The sequence below is a fragment of the Triturus cristatus genome, chromosome 7 (genome assembly GCF_964204655.1).
Source record: "Triturus cristatus chromosome 7, aTriCri1.1, whole genome shotgun sequence".
Lineage (NCBI taxonomy): Eukaryota > Metazoa > Chordata > Amphibia > Caudata > Salamandridae > Triturus > Triturus cristatus.
Genome location: NC_140590.1, coordinates 254,357,971 through 254,378,425, shown reverse-complemented (window position 1 = coordinate 254,378,425; position 20,455 = coordinate 254,357,971). Strand labels below are relative to the sequence as shown.

At 44.5% G+C, this 20,455-nt stretch overlaps 1 protein-coding gene across 1 annotated transcript in view; it reads left to right on the top strand.

The window, feature by feature from the left end:
• SHANK1 (SH3 and multiple ankyrin repeat domains 1) overlaps positions 1–20,455 on the top strand; it is a 1,748,119-nt gene that overhangs the window by 1,399,014 nt on the left and 328,650 nt on the right. The gene's annotated exons all lie outside the window — the stretch shown is intronic.

Below are 20,455 nucleotides of genomic sequence, written 5' to 3'. Positions count from 1 at the left end.
GGTGCTGAGGGGGCCGAGGACCTGCGAGGACTCCAGATACCAGCAGGACAAATGAAAAGGAAGCAGCAGGGGGCAGGCAGGACCCAGCTCACGGCAGCCTCAAGCGCGGATATCTTCCCTAAAGTAGGTAAGGAGTAGGAGAAGGAGAAAGGCCCTAAGGCTGTTGAGGTCGGTGTAAACGTATCGGCGGATACTCTTTCTGGTAATTCTTCTTTGACTTTTGAAGAGCGTAATGACTCTGCCACCCCCACTGGTATATCCTCAGTTAACATCTCAAGCCCTTCATCTGCAGATAAGGAAGCTCTTCCAGTTGAGCCTTCCCCCCCTGCTGAGGTCACCACAGCATCTCTGGATATGGGGAAAGGATGCCGTGGTGTCAACATTGAGCCACAGAAAGCCGATCCGGTGCCTATTGGTACGACTACCGATAAGGAGAAAGTGCAGAGCGAATATTATTTCTCTGTCTCTGATGGGGCGGAATGGTCCGAGGAAGAAGAGCATAGCTCCTATTCAGGCGCAGAATCGGACTCTGAGGATGGTCTTCCGGCAACGCTGGCACGGCCTCCGGTGGTCAAGAGTCAGTCTTTGAAAATTGGTCACTCCACCTGAGAACTGAGCTGGGATCACTCTCCTGACTTGGCCCTGCAGGGCGGATCTGCGGTGGGTAGTCCGCATCGTTCACTCTTGGAGACTATACATCAGGAGATACTTGCCCATAGAGAGGAAACTCATCAGGATAATCGTAAGGCACAGGCCGCCATGAGGAAGATCCAGGGAGTAGTAAGGAAGCTCTCGAAAGTTTGCACGAATACGGCGGACAGAGTGACTAATCTGGAAGAGAGGGTGGTTTCCACGGAGGCCGAGGTAGCTGCTGCTACTTGCAGTGTCAACGCTCAAAGTTTCCAGGTTGTGGACTTACAGTGGAAAATGGAGGAGATGGAGAACAGGCTCCGTAAGAACAACCTGAGGGTCTTGGGGATTCCGGAGGGGTTGGAAGGGTCGGACATAAGAGCATTTATCATCAAGCTCTTTGAGCAAGCTTTTCCAGAGCTCTCAAGCTGGAATTGGTCTACAGAAATACAACGAGTCCACAGCACCCCCTTTAAGGCTGGCTCTAATGTCAAAGAAGGTGACAAACCCAGAGCAGTTTTGATATTTTTCGGTAATTTTATATTGAGACAGACCATTGCAGAAAAGGCTAGACCAGATGCTAGGAGGAGCGGCGATGGGTTTTCCTTCTTTGTTCGTCCTGATTACTGCCACACGACTGTGGAGAGAAGATGGCGATTGAGGGAAATGATTAAACCCTTTCAGGAGAAGGGGATCCAAGCGTATCTCATAAATCCGCCTCAGTTAAAAGTGATTAATGAAGGGAGGACTCTCTTTTTCTCGTCTGAAATTAAAGCGAAGGAGTATCTGGCCTCCCTGGGCAAGAAGGTCGATTAGTTACCGGACTGGAAATAGGTTGGGAGTATAATCATACATGTACTGGGGGTGGTCGGGATTCGAGTCATTTTGTTTGGAGTATATAGCTAAAATTAAGCTAAGGGGCCATAAAGGGTATTAGATATTGTGTTTTCTTAGTGCTTGTCCTCACATGCCCACTGCAGCTCCATCATATGCACACACTAGGTCTGAGCGCTTCACCAAGGAGGGGTCGGGGGAGGGACAGCAAAAGGGGGGGGGGTTCACAGCAGAAGGGAGGGTGTTCGGGCTGGGAAGAAGGGATGTAGGGGTTTGGGGGTTAAAAGGGGAAAAAATAAGGGGAAAAATTGCAGTTTGTTTCATTTTGTTTATTTTCTTAGCCACATAATGGCGTTGGTGATGCAGAAGCTGTTTAAAGAGCAGGTTCATTGTTATGTTCAAATAGTGCATCAAGATGACTCGCATTAAGGTTTGTTCAATTAATATTGGTGGGTTAAACGACTGGAGGAAACGTCTAAGGCTGGCCCACTTTGTTAAGAATAATGGAATCGATATTCTCTGTCTTCAGGAGACTCACCTACCCTGGTCTAAAAGGAGCCTTATGTCTCTTAGTGGTTTTGAGTTGGCGGCTTGTTCTACCCAATCTTCAACAAATAGGGAAGTTGCGATTTTATTAAAACAAATTTTGGGAGGGGTCAGGCGGACTAAGTTGGATAGTTATGGGGAGATGGGTTTTAGTGGAACTAGAAAGGGGCCTGACACTTTGTGTAGTGTATGCGTCAAACGAAGATGATCCAGAGCTCTTTGACTTTCTAGAATTAGAGCTAGCTTCCTGGCCAACCCCCATAATTATGTGTGGTGAATTGAATATCTCCTCTGACTGGAGTGACTCTGTCGTGTATCAGGGTCGAAAACCAAGAGTTTTCAGGGCAATAAAAGCCCTCATCAATTCACATGGGTTGAAGGATGTATGGGGTACAAAAGAACCGTTAAAACCCGGTTATACTTATTTTTCAAATCCTTATCAGAAGTTTACTAAGTTGGACTATTTTTTAATCTCTTTTAATGAAATAAATAGAGTAGGAATAACGAAACTCCCAAAATTTTTGTCTGACCACAATCCCCTGATATTGACTTATGAATTAGCGGGACATCACAGGGTTGGGACCAGGTGGACTTTTGAGAGGCGTTTATTGTTGGATATAAGATTCACCGGGCATATGTTGAAATGGGTAGATGAGTTTTTTGCTGCCAATAGGTATAGCGCTTCCAGGAATGGTGTTTGGGAGTCATTCAAAGCGGCTCTAAGGGGTGAATGTATAAGTATTGGGGCCAGGATAAGAAAAGAGGATAAAAGGGAAGTTGAGGGGTTAATGGGTACCTTGTCTGCTGTAGAAGAACAGCATATGAGAGATATAACCTCCGGAGGGGATAGCAGCAAGAGTCAGTGCGAATTGCTGAAAATTAGAGCAGAACTTCAGAAGCTGATTATTCAGAAGGCTTCGGGAGAGTACCAAACATCTAAGGCCAAACGCTACGAAACGGGAGAGCAGGCTGGCAGAGTTTTAGCTTTGCAAATTAGGCAGGGGAAAGCTAGAAATATCATTTCCTTGATCGAAGAAAATGGGGAGGAATATACACAGACAAATGAGATAACTCAGGCTTTTAAAAACTTTTACCAACGCCTGTATGATGAGGAAAGGCGGGATGAAAATCAGGGGGTCGGGGTGGTTGATAATGGTCCCCGTCTCAATATTCTGGAGAAGGATGAACTGGATAAGGATATTAGTGGGGGTGAGATAATTGAGGCTTTGCGTGAGCTAGCTTCCGGTAAGGCCGCTGGCCCGGATGGGATCCCTCTGGAGGTCTACAAATGTTTTGAACCAGTGATTATACCATTATTAGTGGATTTATTCAATGGAATAATGTGTACAGGAGTGGTTCCAGCCTCTTGGCGAGAAACCAACATTGTAGTCTTCCATAAGAAAGGCAAACCCCGTGAGGAACTGGGCTCCTATCGCCCAATCTCGCTAATCAATGCGGACATAAAATTATACTCAAAGATTTGGGCGAAGAGGTTGGGCAGGATCATTGGTCGTCTTGTCTCCCCCTGGCTGCATGGGTTTATCCCGGGCCGTAGTACTACGGACCATATTAGAAGAGCAATAGCGTTGTTCGATGCCCAGGTAGCAGGGGGAGGGGAGATGGCCATGATCCTGCTCGACGCAGAAAAGGCCTTCGAGAGGGTCGTATGGGATTTCCTATGGGGTGTGCTGGTTGGGAGAGGTTTCGGGGAGAAAGTTATCAGAGCTCTCAAAGCAATGTATGTAGATCCAGTTGCTAGGGTGGTAGTTATGGGTGAGAGCTCTGAGAAGATAGCCATTAAGAGAGGCACCCGCCAAGGCTGCCCTTGCTCCCCGATCCTCTTCGCACTGTACATCGACCCTCTTATCCAGAAAATATTAGGGTCCCCCAGGATTAGCCCGGTGGTATGTAATGGCCATTTTAGTAAAATCTTGGCCTATGCCGATGATCTGGCAATTATTACTACCAATCCCCAGCAGGCGCTTTTGGCCCTGGTCGAAATAGCAGAGGAGTTCGGCAAGCGGTCGGGTTATCTTCTAAACGAATCCAAAACCCAAATTATCTGTACCAGGAATTTATTCAAAAGCGACACAAGATATGTGGATTCAGCAACATATCTAGGGATTAAGATCAATGCCCCAGTAGAGGAAATAATAGCCGAGAATTATCCCCCACTTTTGAAATCCATCGAAAAGGAGTTAAAGAGGATAGACGTGTTACATCTTTCCCTGATCGGGAGGGTAAATGTTTTAAAAATGTCAATATTTCCTAGAGTTCTTTATTTGTTTAGAGCTATACCCCTATTTTTGGAGGACAAACTAATTAAAAGTTTGGATTCTATTTTCATAAGATTTATCTGGCAGTTTGGCAGGATCAGGCGGTCTACAAATTATATGTCGCTCCCCAGGGAGAGGGGAGGGTTGGACTTACCAAATTTGAGATTATATCATTGGTCCTGTCTTTTGACACAAATGTCTATTCTGTTTCAACATAAGATAACTCCCGGTGTTATTAACTCGGCGGTCCAGGACTTACCCTCTATTTTCGAGCTGTTAATTGGGGAAGAGGCCATAGGGTTGCTCTGGCGTGAAGCCGACCGTAGATATTATAAGAGGCCCCGCCTGAAGATCTTGGAAGGGGTCTGGGGGGTTTGGAGGTCTATTTCTAAATATTGCAAAATCCCAAAGGTAAATCGTTATCTCCACCTGTGTAACTCTAGTCTGCTCCCTTATGTGGGGGCTGATAGGAATCTGCAGGTATGGAGGGATCTCGGCATTAGGACCTTTGGGGATATTTGGGGGGGCCCTGAACCACTCGGTTTTGATGACCTCCAACAAAGGTTTGGCATCTCGGTTAATCATTGTTTTTTGTATGGTCAAGTTACATGTTCATTAAAGGCACTGAGACCAAAACCCCTGTCAATGGAGGAGGTCCCCATAATTGAACTGTTAATTGTGGGACGTAGGAAGATAAAATGGGTTTATAAGCAGTTAATCGCAGAATTGCGAGATGATATGGAAAAAACGGAGGCAGCTTTGACTTTGAAATTGGGAGACCCTGATGTAGATCTTGATCTGGCCCTTACTCTGAACAGAAAAATATTCAGATCTACAAACTTGAGGGCCCAGCATTATAAAACCGTATTTAATTTATATCATTCTCCCGCCAAATTATTCGCCTGGGGGGTTAGGGTAGATGATAGATGACCTAGATGTAATGCCGGCCAAGCTGATACGTTGCATATGTTCTTTAATTGCAGCTCATTGTTCTCATTACAGAGGGAAGTTGGAAAGTTTTGGGAGGGGCTGCTAGGTCATAAGATCGATCTATCCCCGACCCTGATGTTACTGGGTTGTGGTCATAAGCAGAAATTGACACAGGCTGAGGAACGCTGGTTTTTATGTCTGTGGCGGTGCTTCGGAATTTAATTGCCTCGGGCTGGAAAGATATATCGCCCCCTTCCTTTCAAATGTGGCTCTCTAGACTATTGAGCATTCATAACAGCGAGAGATGCCTATATGAGTTGAAAAGTAAAAACAGCGGGATTTTGGAAATAGATTATGGGCCCGATATTAACATGGAGGGAGACAGCTAGTAGTTAGCCGAGTTAGGGTCATAAGATTTTAAACCTGCTTTTATAAGTCTTTTTATAAGCCGTTCATTAATCGTATGTATTGTATTCTGTGCTGGTTTGATATGTTTCTGTGTTGATTTTTTTGTATTGATGTGTTCAAACTGCAAATAATAAATAAAAAAAAAATAAAAAAAAAAGAACTTCATTGGGCTTTTTGACTTTATTTCTAACTTAGATAGTCAGCGAAAAATGGAGGGACCTACCGGGATTCTCCTGGGGGGAGATTTTAACGCCAAACTTACCGGTATGGAGCATGACGAAGGGACAAGCAATTCTGGTCCCTCATCTCGTAGGGGTGCAGAGCTAGCAATGTTCTTAAGATCATATAATTTGGCTAATGTTATGGATTTGGTGGGCAGCCCTAATGCCACCAATAACAAATTACCAACATTTAGGGGAAGGGGATGTTCATCAACTATTGATTTTATTTTTATTTCCCCTTGTCTTGAAGACCAACTAAGGGCCGCAGAGGTCATTGCCACGGATTATGGGGATCACAACCCTATCAAAATAGTACTGAGCTCTGCACCTCGGCCCGTGTTCTCTTCTGAATGCAAAAAATCTCACGCCCTCAACCGATAATTTAAGACTAACCTGGAATGGGGCGTTGATTGTGGTGAACTTTTTAAAACATTAGTCAAGGGCCATATGCACCTTATTAACTCTTGTTTGTCACCACAAACTGCACACACTGAGGTAGTCCAGGATTTTTCTAAAGTGTGTTTGGCCATCAAAACTCTCCTGTCGAAACATGCCCCCTTGGCAGGAAACAACCCTAGATGGTTCGACCGTGAGTGCACATTGGCCAATAGGAATCTCCGCAGGACATTGTCATCTAACCCGAGGTGTGCTACAGATGTACAACTGGCAAGGCGGGAATATAACATAGTAATTTCGAACAGGAAGGGAGCTCTTCTAAATGAACGCTGGGAAACCCTGTCACAGGCCGCAAGTATAAACAAGCATTTGTAATGCAATAGGTCTCGCATTCCTGAAAGTTTGAGCCATTAGCGCTGCAAATAATAATGCAACGCCAATAGCTCAAACTTTCAGTAATGCAAGACCTGTTGCATTGCAAATGTTTTTTTGTTTTTTTTAGGTATGGGGAGGGTAAGTGATTTGCCCAGAATCACAGAATGTCGAGCGGCCCTGCCGAGACTCGAGGCCAGTTCCCCAGCTTCGAGGTAGACCGCTCTAGCGTTAGGCCACATCCTCGCCTTCAACTTCAAAGATATTCCAAGACAAACCTTTAGCTTCATGTTCCAAACTGGTTAGATGCTTACAAACATATAGGTGATCTTTGACGCACCAACTGAATTTCAATCTTGAAGCAGCAATGTTAAAATGAAAAACATAAGTCTGCTTTTTAAAATATCACATTCACGTTGAGTCAACAACTAAAAGGGGATGTCACCGGTTTTAGACGCAGATCACATTCCACTGCTCTAGCGACACCTCCAAAGGCTTAAAAATTACATATTTGTGAAGAGACTCCAGACAAGATTTCTCTTCATCCCCAATTACCAAATGAGGGAACTGTTGGTTTCTTAAGAAGAATGTTCTTTAGTAATAGGTTGAAGCATTTGTAAAGAAATCTATAATCAAACATCAACCATCTGCTAATTTTATAAATCTAAAAGAAGGTGGACTAAGAAACGAAGAAAGTGCAATAAAGTCGCTTCCTCCTGTGAGTTTTGTAAGTGAAACAATGGCTCCAGCATGTAGATGACAATGGATTTATTTTTTCCGCTCTACCTTTCATTATAGCACTTGATGAGAGCAAATGGATAAGGAAGGCTTTCTGGTATTTTAAATTAAATGACTTTACGCAGAAAACAAATGGTAGTGATTTTTCTACATTTCTATTATTGCAATTAATTGAACCTAAAAGAAATCTGGATTCTGATTTTGATATTCACATTCAATATATACGCAACACAGTATAAGACTATTTCTAAAAATGCGGTGCAGTGATCAACATGTTTTGTGCACAGACGTCAACAGTTAAACAGCGATCTTATTACCATAAAAATGCAGTTTGCCCTTTTGTTTCCTCTGGGTGGAGGAGGCTGGAGGAGGCAGACAAGAAAGGAACTGCTAAACTGTTCACAGTCCCTGGTCAAACAGATGTGAAAGAGGTCGGGAACATATTCTTCCTCCTGTTGGTTAATGTCGGCATGGCATTCTGTCTTCTGACATGCAGACATGCCTGCACTTAATGGAATGCGGTGTCGGTCTCCAAGGAGGAAGCAGGTACCCCTTGGATCACACCCACATTATAGCAGGGTTTGAGAATTACAAGTGCCAGATTTATTTAGCAATATGTTGCATGGGGCAGCTGTAAGATGAGCACCAAATCCATTCTAAAGTGATTTATTTTGTTTGTTTCTGCCTTTATTGGTTCGTGTAGTTTTGTAAAACATTTTTGAAGTTAGCAACACAGTCCCAAAAAATAATAACTCGGTTGATCAGATATCTAACTTCACAGCCTGCAGTCCCTGTTTCAGTGCGATTTTAAGAGTAATACAATAGTTCAGGTGGTTAATATACTGCTGAAAAAGCAGGTGTACAAGGCATAGGTTACATGTTTCAGCTCCTTTTGTTTGATATACCCTTTCATCCAGCTGAGGTCATTGAAGTGAGCAACCTTTCTTTTAGTAATAGCATGATAAGACCAGAGTTGCATTGTATAGATGACAACCACCAGGTCATCAGTGTAAAGGCTGGGTAATCCCCATTCAGGCACACATGGGGTGTTTGCGCATGAACCTGCACCATAAATTGTGTTTAATTATTGCGTAGTATTGCAAATTACATATGCGAGAGAAAACCACATATGCCTTCATTTTGCAGGTCAGAATGAAGTAAAATACGAAATAATGCCATATTATTCCCCATCCTCTCTGAGGTTTGAACTCAGAAGGGGGAGGCAATAGTGCACCAGAGAAAAAAACTGTGGCCAGTAATACCATCTGGTAATACAGCGGGCATAAGATTAACCACTATTGAGGTGTTAGCCATTTACCTGAGAGCAACAGGTGGGATTTAGATCAGCCCCACAGGAGAATTAGAATAGTGTTCACTAATGTTAGGCAAGAAAGATTCCAGGAAGAATAGCTCCAGGTTCGGGATTGGTGAGAAGGGCAGAAGAATAGGAGACCAGAGGAGAGAACGTCAGAGAACAGGAAGCACGTGATGGCTATACTATGTAGCCTTGCAATAGCACAAAGTGGCGGAAGTTAATGGGGAATGACTGCCATGGTTTCCTGGAGCTCAAAAGGAGAAGTCAGTAAACAGGTACAGCACGCTCTGATGTACAAGCAGAAACAGCGCAGAGCTGTAGGGAAATGGTGAGTAGAATTGTACGCTGATGTAGAATAGGTTGTACCACACTTCATTTTTGTGTTCTGTTTGCGAGGAGATTGCCCCCAGTCAAGTCTACTGAAGAAATAATCGTAAATGAGTGATTTAGTAATGAACGTGCACTGCGCGGTGGCTGTATTGGTGATAGAAGCTTCATTGTTGTTGCTTCATTGATTTTGTTTTGTACCTCACTCAGGCAGACAAGTGTTGGATGTAAAGAACGGACTTGCTTGAAGAAAACACAAGCATTGGCATAGCCAATAGGTCTCGCCTTTGGGACCTTATAAGTGTTTAGCCATGCAACAGTTGCATAACTAAATACTTATAAGGTCCCAAAAGCGAGACCTATTGGCTATGCAAAGCGGCCGTGCGGCCGCGAAAGTGAAAGTGATCGCGATCACGATCAAACATCAAAGCGGCCGCGAAACCGAAAGTAATCGTGGTAAAGCACAGCGCGCGCGCCCGCGCACATGCACTGTAGCTCTAGGCTGGCCTGGTAGCATTTTTTGGAGCCCTCTCAATAAGTCTCGCCAGACCAGCGCATGCGCTGGGTCAGGCGAGACCTAAAAAGGGTAGTACCTTTTGGTCCGCAGTAAGGGAGCTCCGATTGATGGGCCAGCTACTAACCCCCATTAGCTGCAATATCTCTAGTGAGTCTTGGGAAAATCACTTCTCAAAAATGTATGCTACCCCCCAACAAGAGTGCGATTAATATAACTATGGCCCATTTACCACCATAGTGCTAACCATCTCTGAAGTAGGAGAGGCCATTCAACAGAGCATTGGGAATAAAGCACCTGGCCCAGATGGGCTACCAATTGATCTAATAAAATGGAAACCAGACTTCTGGGTCCCGCTACTTTTGAATGTTTTTAATAGTCTAACCTACGCTACGTTACCTGATACGTGGGCTAAGAGTATCATAGTTCCAATTTTTAAGAAAAGGGGATCGGTCCCAGCCTAGTAACTATAGGCCGATCTCATTAATTGACAATACCCTAAAAATACTGGGAAGAGTTTTGTATAATAAAATATTAACCTGGACAGAGGAAAATTGTATCTTGCCCTGTCAGTTAGGCTTCCGTAGCAAGGTGGGCACAAATGAACAATGTCTCAACCTTAATTTGGTTATTGGGAAATACACCATTGCACAGAAGTCCCCGGTCTATTTGGCCTTTATGGACTTGTCCTCAGCATTCGACCTTGTCAATAGGTCAAAGCTTTGGACAATCCTTCTGGCCTACGGGCTGGATGAGCCTCTGGTACATTTCCTAGCGTACCTTCATAAATACCTCCAGGCGCAGGTGAGAATTGGCATGGGTGGAGAGGTTTCGGGAGCCATTAAGGTAAGAAGGTGGGTCAGACAGGGTTGTGTCCTGGCCCCCCTCCTCTTCATTATCTACATTAATGGGCTAAAGAATTCGTTAAAAACCTCGACCTATGATGTTCCCACGTTTAATGGTAAAACGATTCTACTATACTATACGCAGATGATGCGGTCCTCATAGGCCGCACTCCGAACTCCCTGCGCATTTTAGTACAGACTTTTGTCAGGTATATGGATAGCTTAGATCTATGTGTTAATTTTAATAAATCATTTTTAATGTCCTGTGGTCCCGAGAAGCGACCGCTAAGTTCTATTGTAGTGGGCAGCCAGAAACTGACAAGTACCCGCACATTTCCTTATCATGGGTTGGTCTTTGCTGCGAACGGCTCCTGGACTGAACATCTTGCTCACTCCAGGAGCAAGTTCTCAAAGGCCACCAATTCAATCCTTAGACTTCCCCATCCAAAGACCACTAGCGCTATTTTAGCAATTCAAATTTTTTTGCGTTCCTGTGGCCACAAACAGGGCTGAGATTTGGGCACCGCAAACAGTTACTGCATCCAGCAGGAAGAAAATAGGTTTTGCAGGAAACTGCTGGGTATCCCAATCTCTACCTCACAATACATTTGCCACAGCAAACTTAATCTTAATTTTATATCGGATTTTATACGCGCCCGACTTGCTCTTTTTTGGTTATCAGTATGGAAGAACCAGGCTGCCTCCCTTACCAGAGAGATCATTAATAACTGCGTCATGTGTGAGAAAGGGATGGAAATTCCTTGGTTGAGTGGAGTACATCAAAGCTTGCGCAGTGTCAATAAAGAAAGTATTTTCTTAAACCCAAAAACTGTGTCTAAAAAGGAGCTAGGGGATGCCCTCTATTCTTCCTACAATACAGAAAGGATTGGTTTGGAATCCAAGAAATCATCTGCTCTTAGCTACATGTCTAATGAACAGTAACAGCATCCTTTACCTATATATCTCACCCTACGCATGAGTCATTGGGAAAGCAGCCTATTATTCCGCTTAAGAGCAGGAACTGTTAGATTTGCACTGTGTTTCCCTCTTGGCTACCACCCTAATCTCGATCATGTACCATGCCCCTGCGATGGGGTGAGTGGCCAATCAATTTTACATGTTTATTTTTCTGTAAGTACTACATAAAATACATAAAGTGGCTCTTATATCCATTTTTTAAAAAGAGAAGACCTATTAGTCTGGATAATGCCTATTTGTGCTTAGTTTCCTTGGCTGATGAAGAGTTGATTTTCCGTATAAGCACATTTTTGAGAATCACCACTAGAGCATGTAAGACTATGCCCGACCCCTGAGTTTTTATTATGACTGACTATCTCCGCACAATTGCCGGATGACAAAATGTTTTATCAACAGTAAATTATTTATTTATCACCAATGAAGTTCTTTTTAACTTGTTATCTAATTAATCAAAATGTTATGGTCATATCATTGTAAATGTTTTTATTATCATGTATTTCTAACTCTCCGTCTGTTATTTAATTTGTTATGATGCTGTGCTTTTATGGGTACTAGGCTACCCAAATAAAGTTTATGAACTGAACTGAAATGTATTTTTGATATAACGCTAGGAGGCAGGTGACCAAAGAATATTAAATATTATTCAATCTGCACCATCATCAATGCTCTTCAATGCTTCTATTGTTAGGAAAATAACCTTATTCAGTCACGGTGGACGATATGTTAAACACAAATCAATGTTTTTTGCTCTTTTTCCCTTACTATGGTGTTTCAATAGATTGAATATTCAAGGTCAACAATGTTCTATAAGCATATTACTTACCACCAGTGACGGTAAGCAGTGTTCGGCCTACTAACGTCCTATCCCACAGACAAGCATTTGAGTAGCGCATACTTTCCCTTTTGAAAGGCTGCTTTGTTTGGATTTAATAAAGTCAGCACATACAGATGAAAGACCGGACGAAACCAATGCAGGAGTGACAAAATGAGTACTGGGCAAAACTTAGTTTTAAACTTATCAAAGTTGGAAACACGGTCCTCTATAAGGAACCGTTACATGCCTCAGCAGATCCCCTTTGTATGAGACACTGGGAGCCACCTGTACAGGACCTCAGAACAGTGGTGCGGGCTGCGAGGACAGCCAACACGACCCTTCCCAGCCATGCACAGCCCTCTGCATATAGGAGACGGCAGCGAGAGCCCGGCATCACCAACACAGCCGAGCTGGTGCCCGGCATGGCATCACTGACCACAGCAAATGGTGGTTAGGTAAGCCTCAGCCCTCATCGTCCCAAATCCGCGCTAGTGAAAAGGGCAATTGGCCACCTCCTCAGTGCGGCAGCCTGTGTGCCAGCATCCACCTTAGCTTCAGCAGAGCGCACACGGGTCTGTTGTGTTATTGGCACCACTGTGCCCCCTTTGTCCTAGCTGCTGTTTTCAAAGTGCACATAAAAAGCAAACAACAGCAGGGGAAGTAAGTGGAACAGGCCGATCAGTTTTATATAATGAAGCATCTTTCAGATGGCCAAGCATGCAGATTATTAAAAACAGTCGCCACCATCAACACTGATTACCGAATATATCACAAATCCCCTCATCGCCGCCACCGACAACATCAGGACCCTGTTGGACAACGGCGAAACCGCGGCCCTCATCCTCCTGGACCTTTCGGCTGCCTTCGATACCATCTGCCACCACACTCTATGCAGGCATCCGCGACAAAGCCCTGGACTGGATCACCTCCTTCCTCACCGGCAGAACTCACAGTGTCCGCCTCCCTCCATTCCGTTCGGGAGCCACCAAGATCATTTGCGGCACACCCCAAGGATCATCCCTCAACCCAACCCTTTTCAACGTCTACATGGCACAGCTCGCCAACATCGTCCGATCGCACAACCTCAACATCATCTCATACGCCGACGACACCCAGCTGATCCTCTCCGTCAGCAAGGACTCCACCACCGCCAAAACCAACTTCCAAGAAGGAATGAAGGCCGTCGCCGAATGGATGAAGAACAGCCGCCTGAAACTGAACTCGGACAAGACGGAGATCCTCATCCTCGGCTCCACCCCATCTGCCTAGGACGACTCCTGGTGGCCACCCACACTGGGAGCTGCACCGGCACCCACCAACCACGCACGCAACCTGGGGTTCATCCTAGAATCATCGCTTTCAATGACCGAGCAAGTCAATGCCGTCTCCTCCTCCTGCTTCAACACCCTCTGCATGCTTCGCAAGATCTACAGATTAATCCCCACCGGAACCAGGAGGACGATCACCCAGGCCCTTGTCAGCAGCAGACTGGACTACGGCAACGCCCTCTACGCGGGAACCACGGCCAAACTCCAGAAAAGACTACAACGTATACAGAACGCCTCTGCATGCCTCATCCTTGACATCCCCCGCCACAGCCACATTACAGCCCACCTGAGAGACCTGCACTGGCTCCCCATCGACAAGAGGATCACCTTCAAGCTCCTCACCCATGCTCACAAAGCACTCCACAATGCCGGACCAGCATACCTCAACAAACAACTCACCTTCTACACCCCGATCCGCCATCTTCACTCCGCTGAACTCGCCCTCGCCACCGTTCCACGCATCCACAGATCGACCTCTGGCGGCAGATCATTCTCCCACCTCGCCGCCAAGACATGGAACACCCTCCCCATCCACCTGAGGCAGACCCAGGACCTGCTGACCTTCAGGAGACTCCTCAAGACCTGGCTTTTCGAGCAGTAGCAGCACCCCCCTCCGTAGCGCCTTGAGACCCTCATGGGTGAGTAGTGCGCTTTACAAATAATTAATTGATTGACAAACCGATATTGATGTTACTTACAATATCAGATTGCCTTGTGCCACCTCCGTGATAGGCATCTCATCTCTCTGCAGTTGTGTCCTGGACTCTTGTCCCGAGTTCACGTCCCTGCTTCTCAATATGTCGAGCAAAGTGCCTGGCAGCATGTAACTGCATTCTCCAGGAGCCATTAGGTGATCAGACGTGCCAGGCTCCTGCATGAAGACGTCTACACGGACCATCATCTCCCCCTCTATGGCCAAACAGTGAGAAATAAGCTGCCCCAATAAGAGACATCTGCGCGCGACTGTCCCACTCGGCTCCATTTTCCACTTACAATATGGCCGCCGAGGCCGGTCACAGTGGGCAGCCATGCTGGAGGTGGCTACGAATGTCAGCTTGACTGTTTACCGGCGGTGGGATAACGCAGCTGTCAAACCTCGAGGGAAATAATAATGGCCAATAAAAACCTAAGCGTCAGGGTGACCTCTTAACTCTCCTATAAGCCAAGCTTCCCAGGAGGCAGAACGCTATGTTTATTTAAATGAAAAACTGTGTGAGGAAAAAAGTCGACGCAGGCGCCGTGATCATGCGTGGCTCCCGTGAATAATAAATTAAGCGGGCGCTGTGATAATGCGCGGCTCCCATGCATATTAAATTAAGCGGGCGCTGTGATTAAGAGCGGCACTCATGCATAAAAATATTTGCAATGCCATTGTCTTGGCTGCAGCCCCAGCACTGCCTACCGTGGCATTGACCTTCCAGCAGAAGACACATAACTGCTCCAATTCAGCTGATGCTGACAGACTGGCTGGGCTGCAACGGATGTGGCTGCCTCTGGTTCTTGATGTGGCTGGCTCTGGTTCTCCGAGGACTCGTCTATGTACCATGCCTCCACCGTGATTGCAGCTCTGCCTACACATATAAAAACAAGCCTAATTCTGTGTTGGGATATTCTGGTCTTGAATGATTGCGATGTTTGTCCTACAGAGATAAATCCGCAAGGGCACCAGGCGCAATATATTACATTTCTAGGAGCCCAGTTAGTGTAGTGTTGTAAAGTGTAGTGTGTGTGACCATGTGTGAATGTCTTAGTATTTCTGGTATATTCACAAGCGACACAGTTGCCAAATTTAAAATGGCCCTTGATGGGATTGAGGCCCCATTAGGACAGGATGGTATCATTATGTTTAGTGATATCAGAGTTAGCATGAACAAGATTGTCCTTAATATTTTTGCCTCTCTTATATGAAAACAGTGGGAGTTCCTTGAAGCAATCAGTATTGCAAGAACAGGCCAGTGTTTTGTAGTAAATTACTTCTCTACTTTTCTCCACTGAATAGCTCTGTAGAATGTACCATGACATCATGGAATGCCTGGGTGTCTCTCAGTGCTTACAGTGTCAGTTGGTCAACTCAGGCTGAGCTGCTAGGAGCCTGCTCCTGGTGGGGCTACATCTGTATGTTCTGTCTTCTCCTACTTACCTATCCTAGAACCAAGCTACAATAAAGGATTACTCAACTATACAGCGGGACTCTGTATCATCCTTTGCAACAATTTGGCGACGATCTTGAACCTACGCGTGGAGTAAGGAGTAAAGACAACTAAGGAACTAAAGGAAAAGGACTAAGAGGATTAAGGACTTTCAAAACGTCAATTGAAACTCTGAGGAACGCTCTTGACAGCCCCACCAGTGTCCTGTACCATTTGGACAGCCTGCACCCTGGGCGTTTGTCTTCTCATTACTGAGGTGTCTGCTGTCATCTGGAAGACTTCTACAGTGAACAAGTCTCTCTAGCAACACTGAACAAGTCTCTCCTGCAACACTTTTCCTACAAGCGCTACAAGTTTCCTATCTTGCTGTGTTTACCAGTTCTGGCACACTCTCTAAGACAGACGCTGCATTTTGGTCTGCCTGTGGAGCTTTCCGTCTGCTTGAGAGTATGCCAGGCCATCCTAGACCACAGGCTAGGTGAGTTATGGCCTTTTTATTCGGGACCACACATTAAAATAATCGCACATTGCATTATTGATACGTACTTTACTTGCTCTTGCAGGTTGCCATCGTTTATTTTAATGTCCTGATGAAGACCCTGCATGACGATTTAATGTCGCTTACACTGGGTTGAAACGTCGACGATAATTGCTAGGACCAGTTCAAGACCTGTTTTCCATATATGTTTTGATTTATTCGTGAAACGGTGTCATTGTGATTTTCCTTGATACTGGCCCTCCTCATGTATATTGTGTACATAAAAAGTTTTTTCTGTATTTGATCACTGTATATACTATGCACAATTCTATCACTTTTGTCACCTTGTCACTGACTCACTGACTCACTTTACAGTTTATTACGTTGGTAACCTCGCGTTACAAGTGATATGGGTGTTTTCATATAAATGATTAAATTTATATATAAAGAATGACATCACACCCTTCAAATCTAGCTTCACCGTGATTTGTACTTTTAGATTGTGTGGTCAACTCTTGATTGATTCCGTACCTTTTTCTTGATTCACTTGCATAACAAAGTAATTGTTTTACTCATACCCGACAGAACCATTGTTTTCTTGTAATGAGAGTAACCGGCAGCGTTGGAGAGGACTCAACAGTGTCCAGAGAAGCGGCACCGTTAGTAAGCTCATGCGCATTTTTTTGTCAAGTAAGATTCAGTGACTGAGTGTACTTTTCTAGCTGTCGCAGCAGCTTGTTGTGTTACGGGTTGTTTCTCTTGTGAGCCGACGCGCATGTTTGGAGAGGCAGGGTCTGGGCTGTGTTTTACCGGTGTGTGGGGGCACTTTACTCTGCTGTTTTGGATGTTCAAGATGTTACCTCTTCTCCATGGCAGTTCAACCGCTGCCTTTCTAACAGGCCACGAGCTCGCACCGTGCGCATGCACTCGAGACGCGCAGCCTTACCGGTCTCGTAATGCCTTCATCATATCTTCTGTGACGTTGTCGACTCTGCACTTCTTAGAGCGGTGCTGTGACGCTATGCAGCTTGGACGCGCTGAGAGCCATCAGGCACGACGTCACCGCGCGTGCCGCCATCTTCTGACTGGTACACTGGATTTCCTTACAGTCTCCAGCCTTCTACATGTCTTGCCAACCACTTTTTGTTCAAGTTCATCCAAGTCGTCAGAGAACTTTGCGGTCTTCTTTCTGCCTGCAATTTCGTTTTGTTGTGCTGATTGCGCTGAAAGTAGCACTTACTTCACGAACCATGGCAACTGGATGTTATGTCTTTGAAAGGTCACTGAACATTAACCATGAGGGAGTCACTGCGCTACACCGTTTTTGATGCGAACAACCATCGATCATCGTGAGAGGAGTTAGGGTGAGAGATCGCTCACCAGAGTTTAAGACTTTCTCTTTTATTTTATTACTTGTCATCATAATGCATGTCCTATATTAGTGTGTGGGTCTACTGTCATGTTTTGATTTTAGGATCCTTAACAGTTGTAAGGCGCCCCTTTTTTCGGTTTACTAGTGCAGTGTGTACCCGTTTATGGGGAGGTTATGGGGGTGTTGTACCCAGCCATGGGGAGGTTGAGAGAACAGTCTGTGCTCCAATTCAGTTTTTATTTCTAGTGTGTTGTGAGACAGTGATCGTTACGTACAGCTCACAGGTTTAGTGTACCTCTGGACGGTGTGTGTCCCGATTTAGTCTTTGTACGTAGAGTGTACCCGTTTCTTTGGGGAGGTTGTGGGGGTAGTCAATGCCTCTAATTTTAGTTTTCAATTTTCCATAGTGTTCTCAATTTTTTTTAGGAGGTTGTGCAGTTTTTCCAGGGCATTTTTCCCTGTGGTGTACCCTTATTAGGGGAGGTTGTGTTCTTTTTCAGGGTATTTCTTTGGGGAGGTTGTGGGGGTAGTCAATGCCTCTAATTTAGTGTTCAGTTTTCCAGAGTTAGTACCCTGTGGTGTACCCTATTTAGGGGAGGTTGTAGTTTTTGTTTTCCAGGGTGAGTACTCTGTGGTGTACCCTATTTTTGATGGAGGTTGTTTGGTCAGTTCCTAGGGTTACTGCCCATGGGGCATCTTTTCATGTTGACACTATGCTCCGGTCGAAGTCCAACTGCTTGGAACTCATGGCCAATGGTTTCATGTTCGTAGGACTTTGAGTGAGAAGCTTCTCTTTAGTATTTAGACCTCTTCCATTACCTTTAACGGACCTTTATTCTAGTTTTCAGTGTCAGCATGCCTTCTATCCTAATCAGGGAAATGTTTGTTTCTTTCCAGAGCGTTTTTCTCTCTGGTGTATCTTTTATTTTTTTTTGTGTGGATGTTTCACTCTTCTGGTTATCCGGAGTGTTTCTTACCCCTGTTGTACCTTTTATTAGGGATCTTGTTTTTCTCCCAAGGGTCAGTGTCTACACCCACCTTTGTTTACCAGGGTGCCTACCCTGTGGTGTACCCATGTATGGGGAGGTTGTAGTTGTAATGTTATTTGCAATTTTAAGGTATTCAGTTATTTCTGCATCTTATTGCATATCTGCTCATGCTAGTGGTATTTCTGATACCTCATGTAATACACTATTAGATATGTGCATATTGTTGTACTTTCATGTTAATGTTATATTTGAGGTATCTTACTTATCTTTCTCTTTATTTCTGCTGTCGTTCCCTATGGAAGGAGGATGTGTAGTAAATTACTTCTCTACTATTCTCCACTGAATAGCTCTGTAGAATGTACCATGACATGGGTGTCTCTCAGTGCTTACAGTGTCAGTTGGGCAACTCAGGCTGAGCTGCTAGGAGCCTGCTCCTGGTGGGGCTACATCTGTATTTTCTATCTTCCCCTACTTACCTATCCTAGAACCAAGCTACAATAAAGGATTACTCAACTATACAGCGGGACTCTGTATCATCCTTTACAACATGTTTCCTAATAATCTTCACTATTTCTGGACAGAATGTTGTTACACATGCTATTTTATCTGGTGTATCTTCTGTCTGGTTCTGTAATATCTGTTCTTTCGGACAGAACCACGCTCTTTTCATGGAGTTCCTTACAAGGCATCTAGAGTACCCCCTCTCACAAAGTTTCTCACGGAGTATTGCCCCCTCCCTGAATTTTTTTTCCAGGAGGGTACAGTTTCTGCCTAATCAGAGAAACTGTCCGTATGGGAGTCAGTCTTTTGGGGCTCTGGGATGGAATCTTTTGTATTGAAACAATGTATTTCGTTCTGTTGGTTTCCTGTAAAGGGAAACAATAAGATGGTTATCAACGTGTTTTATCTCCAGGTCTAAAAATGGGATACTGTTGCAACTGATGTTATGAGTACATTTTAATTGTTGCTGGCTATCGTTAAGATATTGTATAAACCCTAGTGAATCTGATTGAGAACCTTTCCGTACCAAAAAAAGATTGTCAATGTATCTTTTCCAACATCTAACATTGTCAAAAAAAGGGGTTGTGATAAGAGGTAAAAATAGCCTTGTTCAAAATGACCCACATACAGATGCACTAGATTTGTAGCTAAATGACTCCCAGAGAAGTCCCTGAGTACTGTTGGTAGTAATCTTGTTTAAACATTAAATAGAGGATAACTCTATCTCAAGGAGTTCCACTATTAACTCTGGGGATTTTCATTAGAGCCAAATGGTTGTTTGAGACATCTCTAATAACCTCAATACGTTCCTGTTGTGGAAAGTTTGTATACAGTGACTCCATGTCTAAATCACAAGCATTTCACATGTAGGGTCAAAGTCTAGACCTTCAATGAGGTTGATCTTGAATGTGCTATCATGCACATATGTGTCCAACAATGGAACAAAATCTTTAATGAAAATGTTAATATAATTCCCAGTGGTTCCACAACCGAGTTGCAACCAGAGAGTATTGGTCTTCCAGGGGGATTGGCTATGTGTTTATGAATCTTGGGTAATGCGTAGAATACATGGGTCCTTGGAGACTTCTTGTTCAAAAATTCAAATTCTAGCTGATTTAGAAACCCTTGTTCCAACGCACGAGTCGTGGTCGCAAGGATCTTCTGTTTGATTTCTCTGAGTGGGTTTGAGAACAGCTTTTTGTAGTTATTAGTGGGATTAAGTTGTCTTGCGATTTCTGCCTCATAGGAATCTCTGTCTTGTAACACAATTCCCCCTCCTTTATCGGCAGGTTTGATTATAATAGACTTATACTTTTTGAGCTGGTTGAGAGACTGTCTTTCTCTCCATGAGATATTGTGGTATGAATGTTGGAGCAGGTCATATATTAACCTTAAGACTACCAGATCATTTTCCCTGTACAATATCTCATGGCAAGAAAGGCAGTCTCTCAACCAACTCGAAATGGAGGAGCCCATTATAATCAAACCTACTG